We start from the raw sequence: 15,727 nt of genomic DNA, 5'->3' as shown, positions 1-15,727 counted from the left end.
TAACAAGGTGCCTTATTTATTATTTATCTACAGTTTCTTATATAGCGCAACATATTCCGTTGCGCTTTACATTTGGAAACAACAGTGATTAAACAAACTGGGTAGATACAAACCGACATGGAGGTAAGTGGGCCCTGCTCGCAAGTTTACAATCTATAGGGATAATAGGAGGGATACATAAGGATAGGATTCCAAAGCATGGCAATCCCATCAGATTACTAGACAGTCCTGATTGGATGCAATTAGATCTGAATGCTACTGGAGGTTGTGTGTGGGTCCTGAATATGATAAGCTAAGCTGAAGAGGTGAGTTTTCAGAGAATGCTTGAAATTTTGGAGGCTAGAGAAGAGTCTTAGTGTGCGTGGAAGGGCATTCCATAGAGTGGGTGCTGCCTGACAAAAATCCTGCAAGTGTAAGTGGGAGCGAGTAATGAGTGTGGATGAGAAACGCAGATCTTGTGTAGAGCAGAGAGGTCGGTGGGGATATATTTTGAGATAAGCGAGGAGATATAAGTCAGTGTAGTCAGAGTGATGGCTTTGTATGTAAGCAGAAGTATTGTATATTGAATGCGGTAATATACAGGCAACCAATGGAGGGACTGACCGAGCAAATCAGCAGACGATGAACGTCTAGCCAGGGAGATCAGCCTCGCAGCTGCATTCAAAATGGATTGTAGTGGTCAGAGTCTTTAGGAAGACCGGTAAGAAAGCCATTGCAATAATCAATGCATGAAATCATGAAATAATGAGTGCATAGATTAGAGTTTTTGCAGTGTCTTGTGTAAGGTACGGATGAATTTTGGATATGTTTTTTAGATGCATATAACATGATTTAGAGACAGATTGAATATGAGGAATGAAGGACAGTTGGATGACTCCTAGGCAGCGAGCTTGTGGAGTAGGATTAATTGTTGTGTTCTCTACAGTGATAGAGATATCAGGTTGGTAACTACTCTTGGCTGGTGGGAATATAATTAATTATGTTTTGGAAATGTTGAATTTGAGATGGCGAGATGACATCCAAGATGAAATGGCAGAAAGACATTCAGAGACACGGAGCAATACTGATGGTGACAATTCCAGGGAGGATAGATAGATTTGAGTATCATCAGCGTACAGGTGATACCGAAATACCAAAAAGTTGATTAGTTTCCCAAGTGAGGAGGTATAGATGGAGAAAAGCAGAGGTCCTAAGACTGAGCCTTGTGGTACTCCAATGGATAGAGGTAGTGAGGAGGAGGTAGAATCAGAGAAGCGAACACTGAAACAGCGATTAGATAGGTAGGAAGAGAACAAAGAAAGGGCTGTGTTCTGAAGACCTAGGGATTGTAGTGTTTGTATGAGAAGAGGGTGGCCGACAGTGTCAAAGGCAGCTGAGAGATCTAGAAGAATAATAAGTAAGAAATGACCTTTGGATTTAGCAGTGGCCAGATCATTGATTACTTTGGTCAGTTTTGTCTCAGTGGAGGGTTGAGAGCGAAAGCATGACTGAAGTGGGTCCAATAGGTTGTGCGAGTTAAGAAAGTGTGTGAGGCAAGTCTCTCAAGTAGCTTGGAGAGGCAAGAGAGCTGAGAGATAGGACAGTACTCAGAGAGACAGTTTGGATCAGAATTGTGTTTTTTTTTTAGAATGTTTTTTTATTTAGAGTATTCTTTGAAAAAGCTCACATTGGAGCGAAACGCGTTAGTGGATCCTGGCACCCGTGGAGAGGAGTTACTTTTTCCTGTGAAGTCCACCATTGTTGTCCCATGCGCTTATACTCACTGCCAATTCCGCCAGAGACATCGGTTATACGGGCGGTTACTACACGGACACCGAGTTCCAGCTCTGTTGTTATCATCAACTGTGCAGCGGGTGAGAGACGCAGCACAGTACGCCCCACGGACACACCGCACTAGCCGGAGGTGAGACCACCCACTGCTGCGGGTGAGAGACGCAGTAGTACCGGACTGACATCACACTGCTGGTTTTCAGGTGGTTCTCTTACCCGGCAATTCATCTTGTATTCACCGCAAACTAGCAGGTAGCAGCACTGGGGGCAGTGAATACCTCACGGAATCATCCCTCAGTCTCCCTGCATTTTCCATCTTGCTACAAAATATTTACTGGAGTCCGTGAGTACCGGATATGTGGAAATATTATCCCTGCTAAATAACCAAATACGCTTGGACACCGATTCGTTTATTGGCAACTTGGTGGACAACCTATATTCATATATGGAATTTGAATAAATCCCGGGGACATTCATTTTTATCATATACATTTTTATGCATATATTTTTCGCATTATTTATTTTTATATATATATATTTTTGATTTTATTTATTTTCATTAATTATGTTATAGCTTTCATATAAACAAACAGAAATAGGTGGCCACCTAAATTATATGAGCATTGTTCATTTATTTATCTAATATTCATTAATATTTTATATTGTGTGAAAATTGTTTATTGTATTTTTGATATGTTTTATAAATGAGATTTTCTACAAATCATTAAATAATCATTTATTAAAAATTGTGTGGGACGGTGACTCAGCCATATTGCACTCTATACAGACAATAGCGCAGACACTGGGAGCTTTATTTCTTTTTGTTGTTCTATAGAAGGTAAACCTACATTCGTGTGGGGTAATTTCCTTCTAACTAGGTGTGATCGCACAGTCACACCACCCCGTCTGCAGCTGAAATTATACCAGGGAATTTTCATTTTATTATTCATTATTTAATATTTTTTTCATATATTCACATCAAGTGATACACAGCGCCTAAAATAGGAGGGTAACCTCAAGGAAGTAGTAGACTTAAGGTGCATACACACGGGGCAATATGATCGCCGGCAATATATTGCTAGCAATATATTGCTCAGCAATCATATTGCCCCGTGTCCCGTTTTCATCTGCGACCAGAGATGGTCGCAGATGAAAATTTAAACACTGCTGGGTGAAGAGGCAGGGGATGTCGCTGGTCAGAGGAGCATGCTCCTCCGACCAGCGACCATTCAGGGGCTGAAAACGGGAGCGCGCACCCGGCGATTTATCGCTGGTGCACACTCCAATCACTGGCAATATGGTCGCTCAGCGACCATATTCCCAGCGATTTCAGCCCCTATCGCTGCCGTGTGTACACAGCATTAGGGCCCCATTTATTATTGATCGCATTTACAATGCGATCTGGGCGGAAAATTACCACCCAGGATCGCATTGTAATATGCGATCATTTCACCCCAATGTATTACCTGCTATACGCAGGGACAGGGCTCTGAAAAGAGCTGTCCCTGCGATGCCCGGAGCCGGAAGCAGGGGGGTCTGCGCATGCGCACCGGCGACCCGCTGACCGCACTGCCGCCCGGGCAGTGTGATGTGTAGCTATAGGCTACAATGGGTTATCGCCATATCAGAATGGCGATAACCCAGGGGTGTGAAGCTGGGCTGCCCGATGTTAATACATTGGGCAGCTTCGCATCCCCATCCCCCATCCACATATGGGGGATGTGGCCGGTGGCGCTGCAGGGGGGATCGCAGCATTGATCGATACTTAATATTTGCGGCTAACCCCCGAAAACGGGTGTTTTCGTGGATTTAGCAGCAAATATTACTTGATAAATGTGGCCCTTAGTGGCATAATGACAGACTCTACTCAAAGTCAGAGATGAGGGGGCCTGCTGCAGGTGGGTCCTCTTTTAAAACACCCCTGTCATTACGAGCCAAAACCCAAACCACACTCCCTACCCGGCCAAGTCTCCATGTACTGTATAAGTTGCAAAGAAACTTTCAGTGCATGTTATGTCCAGATGTAAGACACATCTTGACTTGCTTATTCATTTTATTTAGCCTAACTACTCTATACTGCATTATCTATAAAATATAGTGCAATTATTTACTGAAAGAAGATAAGACATGAATAATTATGAGTAGGCTTTATCTGCACATTTTTAATTAATGTTGGGATATGAAAAAACTTTGCTGCATTGGCCGGGAATCGAACCCGGGCCTCCCGCGTGGCAGGCGAGAATTCTACCACTGAACCACCAATGCTCACATGACCACATAATATTAGTAATGAAACATGGTGTCAGTCACAGTATACATATTTCAGTTCTAGGGGCCCATTTATGATCGATCACATTTACAATACAATCTGGGTGGAATATTACTGCCCAGGATCGTATTGTAAAATGCAGTCCTATCACCTGAATGTACTATCCCCCAGATGCAGGGCCAGGGCTCCGACCCCTGGATGTGCAGAGATGGAAGCCGCGGGGGGGTCTGCGCATGCATGGTTAGCGCTGACCCCCACCAACCCTGCCGACCCCGGTGGGGTCCTTAGCCCATAGGCTACAATAGGCCACCGGCGGTAGCCCACGGATGTGAAGCACTGCTGCCCGATGTTGATACAGCGCGGTGGTGAGAAGAGAGCTGTGCTCGGTATGAGCAAGATGCGGGAGGCTTTCTCACTTTTTCAGGTGTCTGGGAGTGCCACCTAATTTTCAAGAGCCTCCCGGACGTTATGGTGGAGAAGGCAAGCATGTCTGACAGTCTTCAGCTGTTCTGGGGTAAGGATCTTGTCAGAAGATGGAGAATTCCCAAAATCTTGGCAGGAGCTGTGGTGGACAGATTGCATGACCCCATGAGACCCACAGAAGCAGCAGAGATGCCACCTCTGATCACTTTTGATTCAGGCTCGATGACCCACCAAGCTTCATCTGCAGCTTCCAGCTAGGACCAGCACACTTCTTTGCACTCTTGTCAAGTAATAAAATCTTATGACTAAGACCGGCATGGTGATAAGTGTGACTAGATACAGTATATACGTGATCTTTCACCTCTCCACTCTCCTCACACCTCTCCATGCTGCTTGTGTGAAGTGAGACTTGGACAATGAGAAGCGGCTGGACCATGTGAAATACAAATGAGTCTTAATCATAACAAGAAGGGGGAGGGGGGGTGGAAGCCGATGCAAGCTCAGGGACTCTCCCCTATACGTTAGGACATAATGACGGTTGTTTGTACTACATTAAAGAGAATTGTGGAGGGCAAATCAAAGTCAACGCATCAATTTATTTTTTGGATCAATACGGGATCCGCTTCTTTGCACTAAAAAAAAAAACCTGCAGGAAAAAATATTGATCTTTCTCCCTGATCGATATTATACGATATTGTTTCCACACGAGTTGCATTATAATGGAGACACCGGACAGGAAGGTAAGAACAATCACCATCGCCATGGTGATTTATGGATCGTTCCTATAACTACACCATGGGTCACACATGCACAGTCGTTATTTCTGGAGGAACTGTCTGCCGGCTAGAATAGCAAGCCAGGATTGTGGGCCTGGTAGGGTTTCCAGCTACCGGCATCATCAGATGGCACCAGTAGCTGCGGGCCACATCCCCCAAATAAACCTATGGGTATTCGGGTGCTGGTGGGGTCATATATAGGTGTTACTAAATATTTGATGCGACCCCCCGCAACCACAAGCCGCAAATATTTGTTGCTAAATTGGCACCTTAGTCACTTGTCTAGGGACCCTACACATGGGCAAATGAGCATAATAATCCCAAAGTAGAACGTAGCTGTGAGTAGGCCAAACCTGCTTGTATCCTTCCACCGCAGGTTACTTCTGCATTGTTTTTTGGAATTTCCATAACCCGTGCCTGATCTCCTGGGCTCCTGACATCCCGGTGTCTGAGAGCTATGGAGCTGAGCAATTCCCGGACAGGCGTGTGACATTAACAAGGGGATGCCAATTACTGAGCTTGTGTCGCCTTTATTCTGTGATGAGATCATTAAGTAGAAGTGTGTTCAGGGGTAATAAAATCATTGTGCCACAATTGCCCAGTTGCCTTTTGCTATAACACCTAAGTAAAGCAGGGGGGGGGGGGGGGACATATGTTCTGTGGCCCCAGGACATACTGTTCATTAGAGGCTCCTCAGCACCTACTAGAATCAGCCAGAGGTTACAGCAAGGCTAGAAGCAGGATCCCAGGGCCCTATTCATCAAAGAGTCTTATCTGCAAATAAAGAGAGAAAGTTCAACTGTCAGCCAAATAATTGATCTGAGTGATACAGTAGGGACTGATTCCATAACCCAGGTCCACACCCAGATTATCAGGATCCTTAAAGTAATGGTGCCCACACATATGTGAGATATCGCATGCAATCATTCGATTTCGGCCACATCTGGCTGATAAATCAAATGATTGCATGCATTTTTATGCTGACATTCGACGCGATGCGCAGGCACGCCATCGAATGTCGCATTGATAAATATTATGATCTGCACATAATATTTATCGAATTGCATGAGCAATCGCATGTGGTTTTTAACCACATGCGATTGCGCGAATGTAATCAGCGGCGGGTTCGGGGAGTGGGGCCAGGATGGGGACCGGAGCGCTGGCGGAGAGCGGTACCTGGCTGGGGATGCATGGCGGCTGTGTAGCGGGGAGCGGTACCTGGCTGGGGAGCCATGGCGGCTGCGTAGCGGGGACCAGAGCGGTGACGGGGAGCGGTACCTGGCTAAGGAGGCATGGTGGCTGTGTAGCGGGGACTGGCGTGGTGGAGCTTTCAGGCGGCGGGACTCGCAGCGGCAGCAGATGACTGAAACACTGGACGGCCCTCTGATTGGCTGAGGCCGCCCCTCTGATTGGCTGAGGCCGCTGAGAGAGAGCTCTCTCAGCCAATCAGAGGTCTGTCCAGTGTTTCAAAGTCACTGCTGCTGCTGACAAGTCCAGATGCTGACAAGCTCCGGTCGCGCCAACACAGCCCCACACCACCCCTCTTCCAGCACCCGATGTCCATCCCAGGATGGCATGCGACATCGGGTGCTGCACTGGGCACCACTTGATGAGATCAGATGCGACGGGACATCGCATTGCGATGTCCCATCGCATCTGATCGCATTAGTGTATGGGTCGCTCTGTAACATCATACAAACTGTGCTCTCAGCAACAGACAAACACAGGAAGCTTATACCCAGTATTACACACAGGGCAGGAATCCAACAACTCAACAACCATCGGCCTAGTACGATGGTCTGTATCATCCCTTCCCCGGTATACAGCCTAGTATCATCCCTTCCCCCAGTATACAGCCTAGTACGATGGTCTGTATCATCCCTTCCCCGGTATACTGCCTAGTATCATCCCTTCCCCCGGTATACAGCCTAGTATCATCCCTTCCCCCGGTGTACAGACTATTATCATCCCTTCACTGGTATACAGCCTAGTATCATCCCTTCCCCCCGGTGAACAGCCTAGTATCATCCCTTCCCCCAGCATACAGCCTAGTATCATCCCTTCCCCCAGCATACAGCCTAGTATCATCCCTTCCCCCGGTGTACAGCCTAGTATCATCCCTTCCCTCAGTGTACAGCCTAGTATCATCCCTTCTCCTGCTGTACAGCCATGTATCATCCCTTCCCCGGTGTACAGCCTAGTATCCTCCCTTCCCCCTGTGTACAGACTAGTATCATCCCTTCTCCCGGTGTACAGCCTAGTATCATCCCTTCCCCGGGGTACAGCCTTGTATCATCCCTTCCACCGGTATAGAGCCTAGTATTATCCCTTCCCCGGTGTATAGACTAGTATCATCCCTTCTCCCGATGTACAGCCTAGCATCATCCCTTCCCCCGGTGTACAGCCTAGCATCATCCCTTCCCCCAGTGTACAGCCTAGTATCATCCCTTCCCCCAGTGTACAGACTAGTATCATCCCTTCCCCCGGTGTACAGACTAGTATCATCCCTTCTCCCGGTGTACAGCCTAGTATCATCCCATCTCCAGGTGTACAGCCTAGTATCATCCCTTCCCCCGGTGTACAGACTAGTATCATCCCTTCTCCTGGTGTACAGCCTAGTATCATCCCTTCTCCCGGTGTACAGCCTAGTATCATCCCATCTCCAGGTGTACAGCCTAGTATCATCCCTTCCCCCGGTGTACAGACTAGTATTATCCCTTCTCCCGGTGTACAGCCTAGTATTATCCAATCTCCAGGTGTACAGCCTAGTATCATCCCTTTCCCCGATGTACAGCCTAGTATCATCCCTTCTCCTGGTGTACAGCCTAGTATCATCCCTTCCCCCGGTGTACAGCCTAGTATCATCCGTTCTCCCGGAGTACAGCCTAGTATCATCCCTTCCCCCGGTGTACAGCCTAGTATCATCCCTTCTCCCGATGTACAGCCTAGTATCATTCCTTCCCCAGGTTTACAGCCTAGTATCATCACTTCTCCCGGTGTACAGCCTAGTATCTTCCCTTCCCCCGGTGTACAGCCTAGTATCATCCCTTCCCCCGGTGTACAGCCTAGTATCATCCCATCTACTGGTGTACAGCCTAGTATCATCCCTTCCCCCGGTGTACAGCCTAGTATCATCCCTTCCCCCGGTATACAGTCTAGTATCATCCCATCTCCCGGTGTACAGCCTAGTATCATCCCATCTCCAGGTGTACAGCCTAGTATCATCCCTTCCCCCGGTGTACAGCCTAGTATCATCCCTTCCCCCGGTGTACAGCCTAGTATCATCCGTTCTCCCGGTGTACAGACTAGTATCATCCCTTCTCCCGGTGTACAGCCTAGTATCATCCCTTCCCCCGGTGTACAGCCTAGTATCATCCCTTCCCCCGGTGTACAGACTAGTATCATCCCTTCTCCCAGTGTACAGACTAGTATCATCCCTTCTCCCAGTGTACAGACTAGTATCATCCCTTCTCCCAGTGTACAGCCTAGTATCATCCCTTCCCCCGGTGTACAGCCTAGTATCATCCCTTTTCCCGGTGTACAGCCTAGTATCATCCCTTCCCCCGGTGTACAGCCTAGTATCATCCCTTCTCCCGGTGTACAGCCTAGTATCATCCCTTCTCCCGGTGTACAGCCTAGTAACATCCCTTCTCCCGGTGTACAGCCTAGTATCATCCCTTCCCCCAGTGTACAGCCTAGTATCATCCCTTCTCCTGGTGTACAGACTAGTATCATCCCTTCCACCGATGTACAGCCTAGTATCATCCCTACTCCCGGTGTACAGACTAGTATCATCCCTTCCCCTGGTGTACAGCCTAGTATCATCCCTTCTCCCGGTGTACAGCCTAGTATCATCCCTTCTCCCGATGTACAGCCTAGTACCATCCCTTCCCCCGGTTTACAGCCTAGTATCTTCCCTTCCCCGGTGTACATCCTAGTATCATCCGATCACAGCTGATCCCAGTCATACCCATTCATACTGTGGAGCAGCCGTGATTGGCAATCTTAGTAAATTCTCCCCTGTGTCTCTCTCTCTCTCCTCAACATTGTCTTTCTCTCTGACACTTTATCTTCCTAACTCTCCCTAATAGCATCTCTCTCTCCTCTCTCCCTGACACATAGTTGCCTACCCTCCTGCATTCTGCAGGAGACTCCCTGAAATAACAGCAATCTCCCTCATTAGTCTAGCAATCTCCATCATGTCACCTAGCCCACATTACACTGTTACATTTTTTGGGAAAAAGGAATGAGAGACAGATACATGTATATTGAATTATCAGCGCCATTTCCCAGCACTTTAGCAAGTATAGTAGCTCTTACTAACTGCTTTGGGGCTCATCTACATTCGGATATAGGTAATTTTACAAAATTCCTCTCAGATGTAGCTGTAAACACCCACGCTTCTAGGTGCCATGTTCACAATCTCTCCATATATGGAAAAATACACGCCCTTTGGGTGGAGCCTATTTGCACAATTCTATTTTCAACTATAATCTCCCTGAAACTAGTTTTCAAAAGTAGGCAAGTATGATCTCCCTCTATCTCTCCCTGACACTGTGTTTCTAATGGGTTGGTGGTCCATGACCAACTCAAATTATTTATGGTCAATGTGATAGGCAAAACCAGTGCTTGTGGTTTCCAATCATAATTTATGTGGACAAACAGAAGCAAATCCTGTCCCCAATCATATAATTGACCGTAAGGATGACATATAAACAGAAATTACTTAATGTAACACTTTTTCTAAATGTCTCAATAAGTTTTGGCCTAGGGGTACTAATTTTCTAGGGTGTTGTGATTTGATAAAGTTTTGGAAATACAGCAACAGAGTCCAACCCCAGTCTGTATGTTTTGGAAGTGTGGGAGGAAACCCACACAAATACATATAGACAAACTCCACACAGATATGCATTGGCCAGAAATTGAACTTGTAACATCAATGCTGTGAGACAGCAATGAAAATCACTACACCATTGTGTCAAGGGGAAAAAAAAAAATCTTGGCCCGTACGGGGATCGAACCCGCGACCTTGGCGTTATTAGCACCACGCTCTAACCAACTGAGCTAACCGGCCATGTTAAGGTAATTGGTGGTTCCAGGGCTCCACAAATTATTAGGACATTTTATTTAACATATATTTAAGAGTCTAAACTTAGACTACGCTCATTAGAATAGAATTGTTTAGAAGTCTGTCCGTAAAGCTTTCGATCAGCTTAAGAAGTTGGAGCCACACCGAACCACCACTGCCATTTCTACACTGAATATAAACATGCCTGCTATTTCCTCACAAGGTATTTGCAAACCTAATTCCACAGCAACTTATCATCTCAGAGGTTCTATTAAGGGTGGTTTCCAAATGCAAAGTTAGCACCTAACAAGCTATAGTCTGGATTACATACAAGTCTGGATTACATACAAAGTGCAGGGTATGTAGTACATCAGTATCAGCCCTTCCAGTATCAAGACCAGTGATCATTAGGAATGTTTACACTTTAAAAGAGGCATTTAAGAGGAGACATGCTTAACATGTACAAACAGGGCTGCCATCAGCAATTGCGGGGCCCGGGACTGTCAAAATAGACAGGGCCTAAGGCCTCCTCTCCCCCTCCATCCTGTGCTGTCACCAGCGTCGCAGTTCCCTGCTCTTCCAAGCGGCTGACGGCTGCTCCTCTGGTGCGTGAGAGGAGGCTAGCGGGTGGCGTGCGGTGGGCTGCGGCAGTGGATGGCCCGTTACCCACCGATGTGAACTCAAAGGGCCTGACGAGGGGTGTGCATCGGACAGAGCCAGCCCTAGCCAATTTGATGCCCTAGGCAAAACTTTGGCTGGTGCCCCCTAGCACTGCTTCTAGTTCCATCTCTGATCCAGCACCCCTTCTCCCAGCAAAGCATCCATAACTAAGCAGCACAAATCACAGCAGAAGTCAGCAACACCCACCATCCACTAGTGTATTCATAATGGGTGCAAGTTGTTCCACATGCTGTACACCCTGCACCTATTTCATTATACTCACCTCATCATCAGTATGGCAGAGCAGCGGAAAAGACCACTGAGAAAATGGCTGCGTAGTGACCCATATTCGCATTACACAGCACATAGTGACCCATATTCGCATTACACAGCACGTAGTGACCCATATTCGCATTACACAACACGTAGTGACCCATATTCGCATTACACATCACGTAGTGACCCATATTCGCATTACACAGCACATAGTGACCCATATTCGCATTACACAGCACGTAGTGACCCATATTCGCATTACACAGCACGTAGTGACCCATATTCGCATTACACAGCACATAGTGACCCATATTCGCATTACACAGCACATAGTGACCCATATTCGCATTACACAGCACATAGTGACCCATATTCGCATTACACAGCACATAGTGACCCATATTCGCATTACACAGCACATAGTGACCCATATTCGCATTACACAGCACGTAGTGACCCATATTCGCATTACACAGCACGTAGTGACCCATATTCGCATTACACAGCACGTAGTGACCCATATTCGCATTACACAGCACATAGTGACCCATATTCGCATTACACAGCACGTAGTGACCCATATTTGCATTACACAACACATAGTGACCCATATTTGCATTACACAGCACGTAGTGACCCATATTCGCATTACACAGCACGTAGTGACCCATATTCGCATTACACAGCGCGTAGTGACCCATATTCGCATTACACAGCGCGTAGTGACCCATATTCGCATTACACAGCGCGTAGTGACCCATATTCGCATTACACAGCGCGTAGTGACCCATATTCGCATTACACAGTGCGCAGTGACTCACACTCTCACACACAGCCAACTCCCTCACAATATATCACACACACTTACTCACTGGTTCCTAGTCTGCGCACACATTACTCATTTGGGAGCCGCCAGTGCCCGCCCGCTGCAGGAGGTCAGACGTCATTGTACTGATCTGGTCCGATGCACACGGGACCGCGCCTCAGATCGGATCAAATGTCACACACATGCGATTTTGGGACGATTTCAAGCGATTTATCGATTCAAGTGCTGAAATCGCTTGGAATCGCCCCAAAATTGCATAGAGATTTATGCGCACATCTTAAGATCGCAGATCTTTCTAGTGTGTGGGCACCTTTCCCCTCTCTGATCGCCTGGAAGCCCAAACCATACTTGCCTACTTTTAAAAACTAGTTTCAGGGAGATTATAGTTGGTAGTAGAATTTTGCACAGTGCCCCATTGAGGGGGCGTGTCTTGCTCCACCCAAAGGGCGCGTCTAGTTCCATATATGGAGAACTTGTGAAAAGATATTGTGAACGTGGCGCCTAGATGCGTGGGTGTGTACTGCTACATCTGAGAGGAATCTTGTAAAATGACTTATATCCAACTGTAGATGAGACCCAAAGCAGTTAGTAAGAGCTACTATAATTGGTAAAGTGCTGGGAAATGGTGCAGATGATTCAATGTAAATGTATCTGTCTCTCATTCTTTTCCCCCCCCAAAAATGTAACAGTGGGGGTTATTCTGGTTCACTCCTTCTGGCAAATTCCTTCTTAGATGGACAAAACCATGTGCACTGCAGGTGGGGTAGATGTTACTTGTGCAGAGAGAGTTAGATTTGGGTGAGGTTTTACTTCAAAGTGAGATCTATATTGCAGTGTCAAAATAAAGCAGTCAGTATTTTCCCTGCACAGAAACAAAAGAACGCACCCAAATCTAACTCTCTCTGCACATTTTACATCTGCCCCCCTGCAGTGCACATGTTCCGCAGTTGCAGCCCAAGTAAGTAAATCTAGGGCCAGAGAAGATGGATACACAGGGCCGGTGCAAGGCACCGGAGCGCCCCAGGCGAGTCGGGGTGGGGGCGCCCCGGTGCCGGGGGGGTACCTGTCCTACGGCGCTGTGTATTTAAATCTGGCGGCGGAGGCAGCGGGGGTCCCTGCAGTCCATTAGAAATCACGAGCGCTATCCGCCGGGCTATGCGGAAGCGCTTCTAGTGTTAAAACACTGGCAGCACGCTGATTGGCTGAGATCAGCGTGCGCCGTGCTGCCAGAGTTTTCACACTAGAAGCGCTTCCGCATAGCCCGGCGGATAGCGCTCATGATTTTTAATGGACTGCAGGGACCCCCGCTGCCTCCGCCGCCAGATTTAAATACACAGCGCCGTAGGACAGGTACCCGGGCGGCACAAAATGCCGCCCTCCAGTGGCCGGCGCCCTAGGCAAATGCCTAGATTTGCCTAGTGGTGGCGCCGGCCCTGTGGATACAACTGTATAAAATACAGTATTATTCATTAAAGAATCCAAAAAATCAATCACTTGAAAAATGTGGTGTCCTTACAAAAATTATACAGCATTATCGTCTAGTCAATTTTAGTCATCACAACAAGGACGAATATTTAGTCAACATTTTCATTATTAATTATAAATTCCTATATTCGTTATCGTCACATTTTAGTTACAGAAAAAACCTTCATTGACAAACAGTTTTAGTCAACATTTTTGTCAACGAAATTAAAACTGCTTGGCAGGCAAAACTTGGGAACTAGAAACCTTGGCCACAAGGGATGATTATGATATAATTGGTATAACAGAAACATGGTGCAACAAGTCACATGATTGGGCTATAAACATGGAGGGATGTACCCTTTTCAGAAAAGACAAGAAAAATAGAACAAACTTAAAACCATGTGAGAAAGAAATAAGCTAGGGGATAGCTGAAGATAATGCCAAGGCCGGTGAAAATAACAAGAAATCAAATAAAACTTTGAATAGGGGTATGTTACAGACCCTTGGAAGGAAAATATTGTTTACGGTGAGGGCAGTCAAATTGTGGAACAATCTTCCTGGAGAGTTTGTGTCGGCACAAGTGTACATGTAATGTCTCCACGGAAACAGCACGGTGGGCATTTTCCTGATTTACCTACCGTGCATGTGCAAAATACCGGAAAAAAATGTTTTCCTGATTTGTGCAGCTCTGCTGATGCCAACGGGGTAAGTATTTAATGAGTGGGTGCTCCCATGGACCCACAAATGCTAAGATATATAGAAACATAAAAATTGATAGTAAAAAAAACATGACAGCAAATTTAAAGGCCTAGCTTTGTTAGTTTATTAATTTTGTTTTGTGGTGGAAGATGTCCTATAATACTATTCTGTTCTAAAAAAAAAAAAACAACTCACAAGAGAGCTGATTTTAGCTACTGAACTCTTCCAATACTGGTTTCTGTAAGGAGAAGCTCAGCTGGAGGAACTGATGATGTGGCAGCATCCCTATCCCACTGTGCAGCGGACTTACTTTGCAATATGGACTTACAGTGAAATGTACAAAACTTGCACATAAGTTCTAAATATATGAAAAGAACAAAAAACTTTGCTGCATTGGCCGGGAATCGAACCCGGGCCTCCCGCGTGGCAGGCGAGAATTCTACCACTGAACCACCAATGCTCACATACTACTGTTGAGTAAAAGTAATGTGGCATACACAAGGGGCGATCATAGACCTATTTGTAAGTGATTGATCTGACTGGGGGGGTGATTCTAGTTTGATCGGACCCCGGCGTATTTGCACCGGGGACTGATGTTTTGCCTCTGCGCATGCACAAATTTTCATATGCACACAAGCAGGGCAGCTGTGCAGACATCTTCGGCATCAAGGCATTCACACAAGGGGGGGTGAGATGGAGGCGGGCAGGGGACTGTCACATGGGGATGCCCAGCGTTTCCTGGGAGTACCTACAAAAATGGTGTAGGCAACATTGATGCGCGGTCTCACACATCGCCAGGCTAGATTTATACTGCATGCAGTATAAATCTAGTCATCGCCAGATTTCTCTCAACAGAGGACACTGGCCATGCCAGGTTGCTCAGCACACATCGCTGATTCATTGCTGTGTGCTCAGCACGGAGAATCCCTCACCCCCTGTGTATGGGGCACAACAATCTGTTCCACTCATTTTGGTTTGAGACGAAACTTGATGACTAGTTAGAAGGGTGAAGGGCGTACTTGATCCAGATTCTTTGAATTACAAAAGCATAATGTACAATGAACTGGATCCGCTGCTGAGTGGTCAAAATGTGGTCGGGTAGGGATGGTTTTCCACCAACAGTCAATGACTTTGCTATCAATGGTGAAGTTCTGATCATTTATGGAAGAGTGGAAAACCTGCTCTTTGTGGAAAATATAACTAATGGGGGCAAAGCAGCTGATCAACAATTTGGCCAAGCCTAGGTAGGTAAATAGAGAGTGAGTAACCGCAGCAGATGCCTGGTCTTAGTGCATGAGATAGGAAATAGCAATGGTTGCAAAGTTTGGAAACAAAGATGATGCACAAACAGATCGCAATGAGATGATACAAACATGTGCATCAAATCAGAATAACACATAAAATAAAAAGGCAGCTGCTGTAACTAAGACATTGTAGCACGCCACACAGATTTAGTGTTGATGTGCAATGGATCCATATCCTGGCAAAGTGTCAGA

General features: G+C 46.5%; 1 long non-coding RNA gene and 3 other non-coding genes across 5 annotated transcripts in view; all 4 read right to left on the bottom strand.

Moving 5' to 3' along the window:
- Window positions 1–3,964: 3,964 nt before the first annotated feature.
- Window positions 3,965–4,035, bottom strand: TRNAG-GCC (transfer RNA glycine (anticodon GCC)). The gene has a single exon. It is a non-coding gene; the product is annotated as a tRNA-Gly (tRNA).
- A 706-nt stretch (window positions 4,036–4,741) lies between these two features.
- Window positions 4,742–15,727, bottom strand: part of LOC146072845 (uncharacterized) — a 44,343-nt gene continuing 33,357 nt past the window's right edge. For both annotated transcript variants that reach the window (XR_014473245.1, XR_014473246.1), the window contains exon 4: window positions 4,742–6,012. This is a non-coding gene — a long non-coding RNA (uncharacterized LOC146072845). The remainder of the gene's footprint in view (window positions 6,013–15,727) is intronic.
- On the bottom strand, window positions 10,239–10,312 carry TRNAI-AAU (transfer RNA isoleucine (anticodon AAU)). The gene has a single exon. It is a non-coding gene; the product is annotated as a tRNA-Ile (tRNA).
- Window positions 14,621–14,691, bottom strand: TRNAG-GCC (transfer RNA glycine (anticodon GCC)). The gene has a single exon. It is a non-coding gene; the product is annotated as a tRNA-Gly (tRNA).

This window comes from Crinia signifera, chromosome 4 (genome assembly GCF_055691185.1).
Source record: "Crinia signifera chromosome 4, ASM5569118v1, whole genome shotgun sequence".
NCBI classification, from domain to species: Eukaryota; Metazoa; Chordata; class Amphibia; order Anura; family Myobatrachidae; genus Crinia; species Crinia signifera.
The sequence above is the reverse complement of the archived record's forward strand: the minus strand, read 5'-3'. Positions and strand labels throughout refer to the sequence as shown.